The sequence below is a fragment of the Lissotriton helveticus genome, chromosome 7, assembly GCF_964261635.1.
Source record: "Lissotriton helveticus chromosome 7, aLisHel1.1, whole genome shotgun sequence".
In the NCBI taxonomy this organism is placed as follows: domain Eukaryota; kingdom Metazoa; phylum Chordata; class Amphibia; order Caudata; family Salamandridae; genus Lissotriton; species Lissotriton helveticus.
Genome location: NC_136068.1, coordinates 1257525872 through 1257538426, shown reverse-complemented (window position 1 = coordinate 1257538426; position 12555 = coordinate 1257525872).

Genomic DNA, 12555 nt, shown 5'->3' with positions numbered 1-12555 from the left:
TGCTATCAGCCATGATGCTAGATTGAGAGGGGCTAGGGACCCGGCTAAGTCTTTTGTTATAAGGGCGGCTTTGAAGGGCTGGGCTAGGGACAAACCGAGAGTTCCTGACAACAGGTCTCCCATTGACTTCCCCACTTTACAATCCATGCTAGATGTACTGCAGGCAGTGGCACGCTCGCAATTCGAGGCGTCCCTGTTTGCGGCGGCCTTCTGCCTAGCCTTCTTTGGAGCTTTCCGGAGCAGAGAGATAGTAGCGCGCTCCAGGACCGACAGCTCTGGGGACGCCCTAAGGGTGGCGGACATTAACATAGACAAGGGCCTGTCCATTACACTCAGGCGGTCTAAGACGGACCAAGCAGGTAAAGGGGCTGTTATTGTGCTGGCCCCCCTCGGGGACCATAGATATTGTCCGGTGTCAGTCCTTCAGTCCTATCTTGACCAGCGTCCAGCAGTGCAGGGTTACCTTCTGATACATGCAGACCTAAGCCCACTCACTAAGTATCAAATGGACAAAATCATGTTAGCATGCCTCGACAGGGCTGGTTTGTTGGGACAGGGGAAGAAGTTTTCCAGCCATTCTTTCAGAATAGGGGCTGCGACTGCGGCCTTCAAAGCAGGCATGCAGCCGGCAAGTGTTCAAAAAGTGGGACGCTGGGAGTCCCGTTGCTACAAGCGGTACATCCGCCCATGAGTGGTTAGCGGTGCCTCATCCGCTATGACAATTCAGTTGTAAATATTGTTGTGCAGTTTTTGTGTGTTGTGCCAACAATTAAGTCAATAATAAGTAGTGAGTCAATTGTGTTGTGCATACTTTAAAGTCAATAAACCTGAAGATGTGAATCGTGTCTTTTCTTTTGACAGGGTCAAGAGTGTGGGTCTTGGGGCATTCGACCGTCTCCAGGTTGGGTCGGTGGGCAGCGATCAGGAATTGGACGCAGGGCTTCTCGAACACTGAATGTGTTTGGTTGGGTTTCCCTGGCATGCGCTGGAACAGCCTATTGCATAGAGTAGAGGAAGCACTATCAGCAGTTGGGGCCCCGTCTCAACACTTGGTCATAATCTTGGGGGGTAATGACCTCACAAACCTGGGGAGGTCTACACTATTGCAGAAGATGAAAGCGGATCTAGGGGAAATCTGCAGTTTAGTGGGAGAGTTTGAAGTCTGGTGGTCAGAAATTGTGCCACGCAGGGTTTGGCGGGACGCCAAGTCTTGTGAAGCAATAGATAGGTCTAGGAGGAGGATCAACAGCGCTATGAGAAAATTCACCCAACAGAGGGGTATGGGTTTCATTAGGCATGAAATGATTCAGGACAAGATCAAGGGTTACTTTGAGGTGGATGGGGTTCACCTCACACCGGTTGGCTTGGACTTGTTCCTACTGGACTTAAAAGAGGCACTTCAGAGCAAAGGTTGCAGGTAATATAGGTAGCGAGTGGTGGGGGGCCTGGGCGGCGGCGGGGGCCACCGCCCGGGCTGTGGCGGAGTTACAGGGCAATCCGGAAGCAGAGAGGTGCAGCACTGTACTTCAGCGGGCACATAGGGGTGCCAGAGCCTAACCTCGAACCTCATGGGAGGTCCGGGAACCCGTGTCGGCGCCCCAGTAGTCCTTCGGGCGGTTGTGTGCCTGTGCAACCGGGGGTTTGCCTAGATACGCCCCGCAAGGGGCGTGAGTAGAGTGATTATTATAATGGCGCAGCAGATGGGTGGTTCGCCACTGTGCTGCTTGGCTCATCAGGCGGGCAAGTGGCGAGAATGCGGCCTACCCTTGGATTGCCCATAAGATAACCCACCGTGATTACATAACGTTGTATGTAATAAACCTGCAGCAACTTTTCCCAATCTAACACTGGTGTCTGCGTGTTATTTGCGGGATGTTGGGTATGTTGCGGGGCGGGGGGTTCTGTTGACCTGATGTGACTATGCGGCTGCCCGAGGCCACCCGGTAGCCATCAGGAGGGCAGGCCCGTAGTCTCAGAGGGCCTCCCCCACCCCCTGCCTTGGACCAGTCACTCCTCCCCGGGCAGGTGGAGCCCGGCAGGAGGATGGGCGGGCCAGTGACGCGCTTCCGGGGCGGAAGGCAAGGCGAGGGGTATATATCTTTCCCTCGCCATTTTGGTAGCCTCTTTGCCGCTCCGGACGTCATGCGTCGGGTTCAGGACACTCTTTTCCCTCCCTACCTCTTACACTGAGTGTCAGCTAGGGGGGGGGCACCTGTGGGAGCTTTAATGTGTTTCTTTTCGTTGCAGGCGGAGTTACAGGGCAATCCGGAAGCAGAGAGGTGCAGCACTGTACTTCAGCGGGCACATAGGGGTGCCAGAGCCTAACCTTGAACCTCATGGGAGGTCCGGCAACCCCTGTCGGCGCCCCAGTAGTCCTTCGGGCGGTTGTGTGCCTGTGCAACCGGGGGTTTGCCTAGATACGCCCCGTAAGGGGCGTGAGTAGAGTGATTACCATAATGGCGCAGCAGATGGATGGTTCGCCACTGTGCTGCTTGGCTCATCAGGCGGGCAGGTGGCGAGAATGCGGCCTGCCCTTGGATTGCCCATAAGATAACCCACCGTGATTACATAACGTTGTATGTAATAAACCTGCAGCAACTTTTCCCAATCGAACACTGGTGTCTGTGTGTTATTTGCGGGATATTGGGTATGTTGCGGGCGGGGTGTTCTGTTGACCTGATGTGACTATGCACTGTGCCCCTGTGTGCTTGCCTGTGCTGTTCAGTGCGAGCATGTTGCTGTGTGTGTTCGTGTCAGAGAGAGCCCCGTCCCAGGTTTATGCGTGCCGAATAGTGCACTGTGCCCCTGTGTGCTTGCCTGTGCTGTTCACTGCGAACATGTTGCTGTGTGTGTCCAGAGCAGGGAGAGCCCTGTCCCAGGTTTATGCATGTCGAATAGTGCACTGTGCCCCTGTGTGCTTGTATGTGCTGTTCAGTGCGAGCATGTTGCTGTGTGTGTCCAGAGCAGAGAGTGGCCAGTCCCTGGTTTATGCATGGCGAAGAGTGCATTGTGCCTCTTTTGCTTGCCTGTGCTATTGTGTGCTTGCATGTGCTGTTGTGGGCAAGCATGTTGTTGTGTGTGGTGTGCCCAGTGCAGAGAAAGCCCAGTCCCAGGTTTATGCGTGTTGAAGAGTGCATTGTGACCCTGTGTGCTTGCATGTGCTGTTGTGTGCGAGCATGTTGCTGCGTGTGTCCATGGCAGAGAGAGCCCCGTCCCAGGTTTATGCATGTCGAATAGTGCACTTTGCCCCTGTGTGCTTGCATGTGCTGTTGTGTGCGGGAATGTTGCTGTTGCTGCATGTATCCAGAGCAGAGAGAGCCCCGTCCCAGGTTTATGAGTACATTGTGCCACTGTGTGCTTGCATGTGCTGTTGAGTGCGAGCATGTTGCTGTGTGTGTCCGGGTCAGAGAGAGCCCCTTCCCAGGTTTATGCGTGCCGAAGAGTGCTATGTGCCCCTGTGTGCTTGCCTGTGCGGTTGGGTGCGAGCATGTTGCTGCGTGTGTCCGGTCAGAGAGAGCCCCGTCCCAGGTTTATGCGTGCCAAAGAGTGCTATGTGCCCCTGTGTGCTTGCCTGTGCGGTTGGGTGCGAGCATGTTGCTGTGTGTGTCCGGGTCAGAGAGAGCCCCTTCCCAGGTTTATGCGTGCCGAAGAGTGCTATGTGCCCCTGTGTGCTTGCCTGTGCTGTTGAGTGCGAGCATGTTGCTGTGTGTGTCCGGGTCGGAGAGAGCCCCTTCCCAGGTTTATGCGTGCCGAATAGTACACTGTGCCCCTGTGTGCTTGCCTGTGCTGTTCACTGAGAACATGTTGCTGTGTGTGTCCAGAGCAGAGAGAGCCCCGTCCCAGGTTTATGCATGTCGAATAGTGCACTGTGCCCCTGTCTGCTTGTATGTGCTGTTCAGTGCGAGCATGTTGCTGTGTGTGTCCAGAGCAGAGAGTGGCCAGTCCCTGGTTTATGCATGGCGAAGAGTGCATTGTGCCTCTTTTGCTTGCCTGTGCTATTGTGTGCTTGCATGTGCTGTTGTGGGCAAGCATGTTGTTGTGTGTGGTGTGCCCAGTGCAGAGAAAGCCCAGTCCCAGGTTTATGCGTGTTGAAGAGTGCATTGTGACCCTGTGTACTTGCATGTGCTGTTGTGTGCGAGCATGTTGCTGCGTGTGTCCATGGCAGAGAGAGCCCCGTCCCAGGTTTATGCATGTCGAATAGTGCACTGTGCCCCTGTGTGCTTGCATGTGCTGTTGTGTGCGGGAATGTTGCTGTTGCTGCATGTATCCAGAGCAGGGAGAGCCCCATCCCAGGTCTATGAGTACATTGTGCCACTGTGTGCTTGCATGTGCTGTTGAGTGCGAGCATGTTGCTGTGTGTGTCCGGGTCAGAGAGAGCCCCATCCCAGGTTTATGCGTGCCGAAGAGAGCACTGTGCCCCTGTGTGCTTGCCTGTGCGGTTGGGTGCGAGCATGTTGCTGCGTGTGTCCGGTCAGAGAGAGCCCCGTCCCAGGTTTATGCGTGCCGAAGAGAGCACTGTGCCACTGTGTGCTTGCCTGTGCGGTTGGGTGCGAGCATGTTGCTGCGTGTGTCCGGTCAGAGAGAGCCCAGTCCCAGGTTTATGCGTGCCGAAGAGAGCACTGTGCCCCTGTGTGCTTGCCTGTGCGGTTGGGTGCGAGCATGTTGCTGCGTGTGTCCGGTCAGAGAGAGCCCCGTCCCAGGTTTATGCGTGCCGAAGAGTGCTATGTGCCCCTGTGCTGCTTGCCTGTGCGGTTGGGTGCGAGCATGTTGCTGTGTGTGTCCGTGTCAGAGAGAGCCCCGTCCCAGGTTTGCCCGAGCCCATGTTAGTGGACGCCAAGGCTGCAGGCGCAAGGCCCTGTTTCGCTTCACACTAAGGAGCCGGTTGCCAGTCCTCAGCAAAGTGGCCTGGGGGGTTTGCAGGTGGTTTTGTTTTGTAAGCAGAAGTGTTTTCTTCCAAAAAGGAACCTGCTGATTATTTTCTGGGCTGCGTCCGAGGGCCCTGGTAATGAGTGTGCGCCTCAGCAAAGTTTCCCCTGCAGCTGCCGCTTTAGAAAAGTGCTGATGTTGCGATCCTTTGAAGGTGTGTTGCCTGTGGGTGTATTTGGACTAATCTCCCAGTGCAGCTAAGTGCCCCTCTGCATGTTGCGCCTTCTTGCCCATTCATCTCCTTCCTCGCGCCGCATCCCACCTGCTGACAGGGCGCTGATGGCCTACCTAATGCTCGAGTGACCTAGTTTCTAGTTTAGCATTGTCAAAAAATTATGGATTGCTTAAACAGTTCGCGCACAGGAATAAAAAGACTGCAAATCCCAGAATGCTTTGAGATGAAAACGTGTGCCCATGTTGCTCGTTTGAGTCTTCCTCTTGGCACTGGTTTACCTGAAAGCTCTGATGACATGCACTTGAATTCAATAACGTGAGGGTGTATGTGGGGGCTTTTTAATTCAGGAATCCCACGGCAGACAGGAATTACTGGGCCAAGATTGTGACACTCAGAGCTTTTACCACCAATTAAGCCCACAGGTGAGCACTGTAGTGTCTTGGTGTTGTGAGCATTAGGACCCTCGTGGTTCAGCGAGGACTTGAAGCAGGAATTAGTAAGCTGCTGGGAGATGTTAAGGTGTGGTTATTAAAATGATGACCTAATGCCGATAGGAAGTTGTGTCATCGTGTTTCATGTACATGCTCCTGGGCTGGGGAGGACGCCACAAGCACCAAGTACACCTTTAGCACTCAAACCTCAGGGTTCTGATGTCGAGCAGCCCACGGCTTACTCAGAGAGGTGTTGTGGGGGAGAGACATAAAACGTGCTACAACATCTTCTAGCTGTGAATAAATCAAAGCACAGCTAGTGCTTTTACTTGAAGAGAAAAAGTACTTTAGTTCAGTCATATAACATAGTACCGTATATACACTGTTAGAGGACAAGAACATGTGTTACACAGTTATCAATGTGGTACATACTAGGGTGGGGTACTAGCGATTACTAGCTAGTGCTATTTCGGACCACAGGACCAATGCGGAGCTCTGCTGGTGTTGCTCTTACCCTGGTACTCCCCGTCTGTGGTTCTCCCTTAGGATCAAACACAAACAAGATGAAGAGCCCATCCCAATCACAGCAGTACTTCAATGGAGCAGTACATGGCCTGCAAAAGTGCCCCTTCTTTCGAGGCACTGTTGGCAACATGATATGTGCCTCTGTAGACCACTAAACCCTGCTTTGGGATGGATTTCATGTCACAGGAAAACCTCCTGGCACAAGCATTATTGTGTGATTTGTGCTGAGGCAAAAAGTTTTAAAAAAACTGAGAACTTGCCATAAAGAACTTAGGGCACAGCCGTGCAGGGGACTTTTTTCATCCCAATAGAGTATGTTAGATCAATACCATTTATAAGTATAATAATAGTCTTTACTATACCAATCTATTTTAATACATGTGTGTGCTAACTTGGAAGTCGTCAACATCGTCAGTCTGTCAAACTGTTAATTCCAAAATCATTGTCACATGTAACTTACAATATCTTTGTCTGTGCTCATCCTTTTTTCTTTCCCCATTTTTAGGTTTCGACTTGGCGAGGGGCGAAGCCCCTCCCAGCTCGAAATCTTTTGTTTTCAGTAGTGATGTTAGAACCGCCTCTGCCTCTCATTGGCTAGCTCCATAAATGGAGGCTAGCCATTGGGAGGCAGAGGCTGTCAATCGCGCTTTCTCTCGAAAACGCGATTCGGGGGCGTTTCTGGTGCTTTTTTAAGCCCCGCCCCTTTGTCCCGGGCCGCGCTGCGATTGGCTGCCGGCCCGGGACACCCCCGTGACGTCATTCCCGGGCCGCGCTGTGATTGGCTGCCGGCCCGGGACACCCCCGTGACGTCAGCCAATCACAGCGTGGCCCGGGACCTGACTTGTTAGGACTTGTGCCCTGGTTACTTTCTAAAAAATTAAAATAACGCGCCTGCCGCCATTTTAAAACAACTGTGGGTCACAGCTCCTAACTGTCCGACTGGAAGCTGGGATCATTACTAATTTCGTTGTCATGTATTCAACCGAAACTCTTCAGTTATTGAATGTAGTAGCTGTTAAATACAGGGAAAAGGCAATACGGGTTTCTGATCTGAATGAAAACTAGGTTTTTTTTTAAATGAAAAAAATCCGGCTCCAACCTCATTGACTCGACCGAGCTCAAATTACCTTGTGGGCAAGGTGTGTCACGTCAAATGTTATTGGCTGCGCGGGCAGCTCCGGGGCTCGCGCTGTGAGCCGCAGCTCTCTTTAGTATCGCTTCTTCTGCCTGTGACATCGGAGCGCTTGCGCCTGTTAGCCCACTTGGCATGGCTGTGTGAAGAAAGAAGAGACCCGCCCTTTCGGAAGTTTATCAGGCGCTAGGCGGGGCACCGGTGCGGATCCCAGGTGCCATCGAGGGCTGGAGCTACGGGAGAGGGGGCAGGAAGTACTGCCGCTGTGCCGCTCACTGCCCGTGCACCTAGCACTGCTGCCCGAATCTCAAAATGGCTCTGAGAGTGCAAAACCAGGTGAGTGGCACCAACCACCCCGTTTATATGGCTTAATGTATAACTTACTTCGAAATGGCCACGCTGTAACCTGCTCTCGAGTACTTGCAAAACGTGTCTGGGGGCACATTGAAAGTGGCGCGACTTTGGTTGACCTTTGCACGTATTTTTATGCAATGTATTTTTTTGTAGCATGTTTTGAAGTTTTGATAATAAACGACACAGGAAGTGTTCCGTGAAAAGGCACTTTGTTTAATTGCTTAGGCAACGTTTGGAAATTACAGGTTTTCTCGCGTTCTGATTTCTCTAACCTGTTGTATTTGGGTGGGGGGGGGGGTGCGGGACGACTGGACTTTTGCGCCCCTTCAAAACGCTGCAACGAGTTACTTTTTTGGATTAATACTGGCAGGTTGACTGCAGTGTTTGTGGGGATAGCACCTGAAAGACCTATGCTTAGCTTGAGCTTTTAAGTTGGATCAATCAGTTAGCAGCTGTAAACTTAAGTGTTAACTACTCTTGGCATGTTTGGCACGTAAACATATTTTTGTAGCCTGCCGTTGCCATGCTTGGTTTTTAATTCTATGAATGGTTAGCGGACATGCTCGCTGCTTGTTATTGCAGTTGGAAAGAAATGCCGGGGCACCGATGCAGTTTTCTATCACTGTCCTCACATGCCTTGAACGGTTTTGTTGTTTACATTTGTCAGTGATCTTCCCGGCTGGAATTGGCTTGAGTGGGAGTGGTGCATGCTCTACTTGGCTTAACGTTTAAAACCCTGGACCTTGTAGAGGGGCACAAAATAGTGCAGCTGGTGCTATGGAACAACAGCCCACGAGTGCGTGGGGGCCTCTGCAGCCGAGCTGGATTATTTGAATAGTTAGAAACCCAGTACATTTCCTTTCTTGTGGCCGCCTATGAGAGCCCATGGCTTTTCCCAGTAGTGTTTGAGAACAGACTTCCCGGGGAAAATACATCGAAGCCCATCTTCTTATAAATATAAGACGATTGTATCAGGGGGCTGTCCAGAGGGTGGCAAAAGTCTTCCTGCGATGTTTACCTACTTGCTGGCCTGCCCATCTGTTTTTGGGAACAGCTCTCAAGTGTTACCCTGCCCGCCCCTAAAAAACAAGCATTTACAATGCAACGGTTTCGCCTTTGGAAATGTTAAAGCTATTTGCAATGTAAATGACAATGCCATTTATTTATCTGTTTTCAAAACCAACACATAAATACAAATGTTGTCATTTACAATGCCAATAACTCAAACTTTTCCAAAGGCGAAACCGTTGCATTGTAAATGCTTGTTTAACTTGGTTCCTTTTCCCCACTTTCAGTAGTTGTTGGGCCCTCTCTTTGCATTGAGTTGGCGTTTGCCAGCCCTCGGGCCCTTGCTCATGCGGCATGGATGGGCCGGCGAGGCGGCACAAAGATCATCCACTCAGATGGCAGTGATAGGAATCCTGTATGAGGACTAGCGAACCCCTCTTGTAGTGCCAGGTTGCCATGCGTGATCCCGGCTCTGCTGCATGTATGTATGTTAGCTGGAAAAGAGAAACTCCATACCTGATGACGGGTGCCGACTGCTTCTCAACACTCTTCCTAAGAAAATGAGGGGTATATTAACAAGAGCCTTATCTCCGCTTTTTTGGCTTTAAAAGCCAAAAAAGCAGAGATAATATTACCGCCTAATCTACAAAGGGATGCTAACATGCATTAACGCATGTTAGCACCCGTTTTCCCCGATGCCTCGCTTTGCATCTCTAATGAGATGTAAAGTGGGCGTCACTGGTCAGTCCTGCCTGTAAGTTATCGCTGATGTGCACATCGAAATATTTACAAGGAGGCCCATGTATTTTAGCAGATGTTAGTTTTAGGCAAAAATCGTGGTTTTCGGCAAAAACGAACGTCTGCTAAAATGCTGACTTATCTATACTTACCATTGGGGGTGGATTATGCTGATACGACCACAAAGTCGTATCAGCAAGATTATCTCCGTTTTCAATGGAACATCGCTGGAAAACCAGCGATGTTCCATGTAAAACATCGCTATCACTGGGATAATTATCGCCGTTGCGCTATGCGTTGTTAATACAGCGCTAGCATGGCGATAATTATCAGCGATAGCCGGCGATAAACATTTTCACGCTGAGGGCGGCCAGCGATAATTATCACTACCGCTTGTTAATATGCCCCTTAGAGAGCTACAAAAATGCATTGAAATTTAAAATTGCGAGTTCGAGACAGACAGAAGAATGAATGGCCAGCAGCGTAGATAGATCTATTGCCGCCGGGGGCGGTCCCTGAGTTTGCTACTCGGTGCAGGTGAGAGCTGGGTGAGGCGGGGGACGTGGTGGCGGTTGACCGACACCTTTTTTGGGTGGGTGGGTGGCTGTCGACAGAGACTTGCTCACCTCTCACCTCTGCCACCCCCAAAAAGACCGCCCCCAGCTACGCCACTCCGAAATGACTCAACTGAACTTCCCACATGTAGTCACTACCTGGCACAAAGTGTATCTGTATCCAGTGTATCTGTGTCCTCCATGCTCCCGTTCACTGCTCAACACATCCCCCACAGCCAGTAACGCCATCACAAAGACACACTTTTATCTCCCCCTCGAATGGGGACATGCTGTGGAAGAAAGCCACAACTTTCCGCTTTCCACTGAGCCGTGACTGTAAACTCTTCCTCTGGAGAAGCAGTCGCAGAGATAATTATATTTGAGTATGCCGTATAACTGTAAGCAGAGGTAGTAAACAAGCCTTTGCCTGTGATGTAATTGCAGATATACTCCGATATGAGAGGATAGGGGCTAACAGAAGTGCTGGTTGAGTGTTTACTTTGTAGCTTGGGACTGAAAGTAGTGGGTGCAAATAAACCTGCTCATGGACTCTCTTATTGGTAGCCAGTGAGTTAAATACAATGTCTGTATGTGATTCAATGACATCTGCAATAATATTGTCTACAGGAGGCACGTCTGTGTGGGAACATTTACATTGCTCCATACATCTTTGCTAAGATTTCCTATGTGGTGACACTGCCTTCGTTGTTGATTGGTTCCCCTACGGCCAGTTTGCAAAGTGCTAGTTACATATATTTTCAAGGTATATGTATTGTATTTGGAGTTAAGAATAGTAACTCTCTATTTCCAGAATTATGCTTTCTTCAGTCATGATATTGTAGCAGTTGAAATTTTGACTGATATTTTCACTGGACAGCATTTTAAGCATGATATTCTAATAGAATGCCATCACCATCCCTGGTTCATCAATTAGATCATTGGGAGGTTTCATCAAAAGTTTAAGAACCCAGATAAAATTCCTCTGAGGTGGTGAATTATGGCTCCTCAAGCAGGATGAGCCCAGCAGGATTGTTTGACTCCAGACCTGTACTGTTTCTCAACTACCAAATTATAGTCACAAAGAGACGGAAAGGTGTCTGAAGAGTAGCCCCATGTTCTTCTGGCTAACTCCGCAAAATGCTATGAGTAGCCAAAGTGATTTCAAACAACCATAGACTATTCATGACATCAGAGGAAGGGGCCCTTGGTTTTCCCTAGCCACTCAACACTCTCCTGTCTACTGCTGCGGTAGATGGAGATGGAAAATAGTTGCAAACATCAGGAAGGAAGAGAGATCAAATTAGCACTATGTAGGCTTTTGGGTAGCAGCCTACTAGGCAGAAAAGCTGCCTGGTTTGCTAAAGACATGTGGGGGACATTCAGAAAGCTGAAATAGGAATGTATCTGACCCTTTGCTTACCGCTGTCTTTGTGGTTTGTAACTTACATTTTCTGGCTTTCTATTTGTTGGCTTTATTTGCTTTAGACTTTCCAGCTTGAGTTTATCTCTCCCATCGCCCAAACCTTGTTTACTGTATTCTTCTACGAAATCACTTTCTGTAAACAGTACTTTAACTCTTGCTCTTATCACATTCAAAGAAAGAGGTCAAATGTCAAGCTCTCTCAAGGGTGCTTGGTGTTTCTGTTTCTTTCTCTGACCTCAAAGTGAGCAAATTTAGTGACAATACTGTTGAGTACCTATGTAAGAGTGTGATGTATTCCTATAGGTTCTGAATCGATCCCCCTATTCCTGACCCTATTCTGGTTAAACAAACCAACAAGTTAACTAGCAGTCAGCCCATGAGGCAGAAAACCCCCATGATGCAGATACCGTTATCTGACGCAGTCACACTACGGCACAGGAACGTGTTATCTGATTAGGTCATAACGCTTGCGATCTAATTAGACAAGCGATATTCCTCCAGCCCCTGATAAGGCATACGGAGTTCTCATAACAAATCAAACCTATGACAACCTGGGCAAAACCCTGCGGCCATTGTTTTGATTTCACCGAGAACTTCAGCAAAAGAATGTGCTAACGAGCAAGTCGTATGACATCCTTATTGACGTATCTATGTCCATCCTTACGTCAATCTCGGCACCTTAAAGGTATAAATATTACCGATATTGCCCTATGCAAACACACGCGGTGGTGACGAGATGGAGCAGCCATACTTGCCGAAGCCCAGAGCAGAGCAGACCCCGCTGGCACAGCCCCGCCTTCCTGACGCGCTGAGAACGAGACGCGCTGCTTTCTCCTGCCGAGAGATCCAGCACCGGCGCTTCCGGGTAGCCCTCGCAGGCAGCCTGGAATATCGAGACCAGAGAGAGAGATACCATCCCTCATTCATCCTTAATTCCAGGTACAGAACTGAACAACCCCTTGCAGAGAATTCTTTAGTTATTCACTTGGCAAAAACAAACTTAACTTAAACTGTAACTTTCTATTCCCGCCCACGTATTAGGCTTAGGTCAGGTACACGGGGTAGGCGTAGTTAGAAACACCAGTTGAGTACGTTTAGTCAAATGTATATGCGTATGTAATATATTTTATTCATTTTAAAACATCTTATGGCTTAGAAACCATATCAATGTTTTTACAGTATTATTTCATACTATTGCTTTTAATGTATGCACTTTACTTAACTATAAGTATTGCAATAATATCGATCCATTTCTCTTGTATGAGAAAAGAGACTGATCAATAAATAAC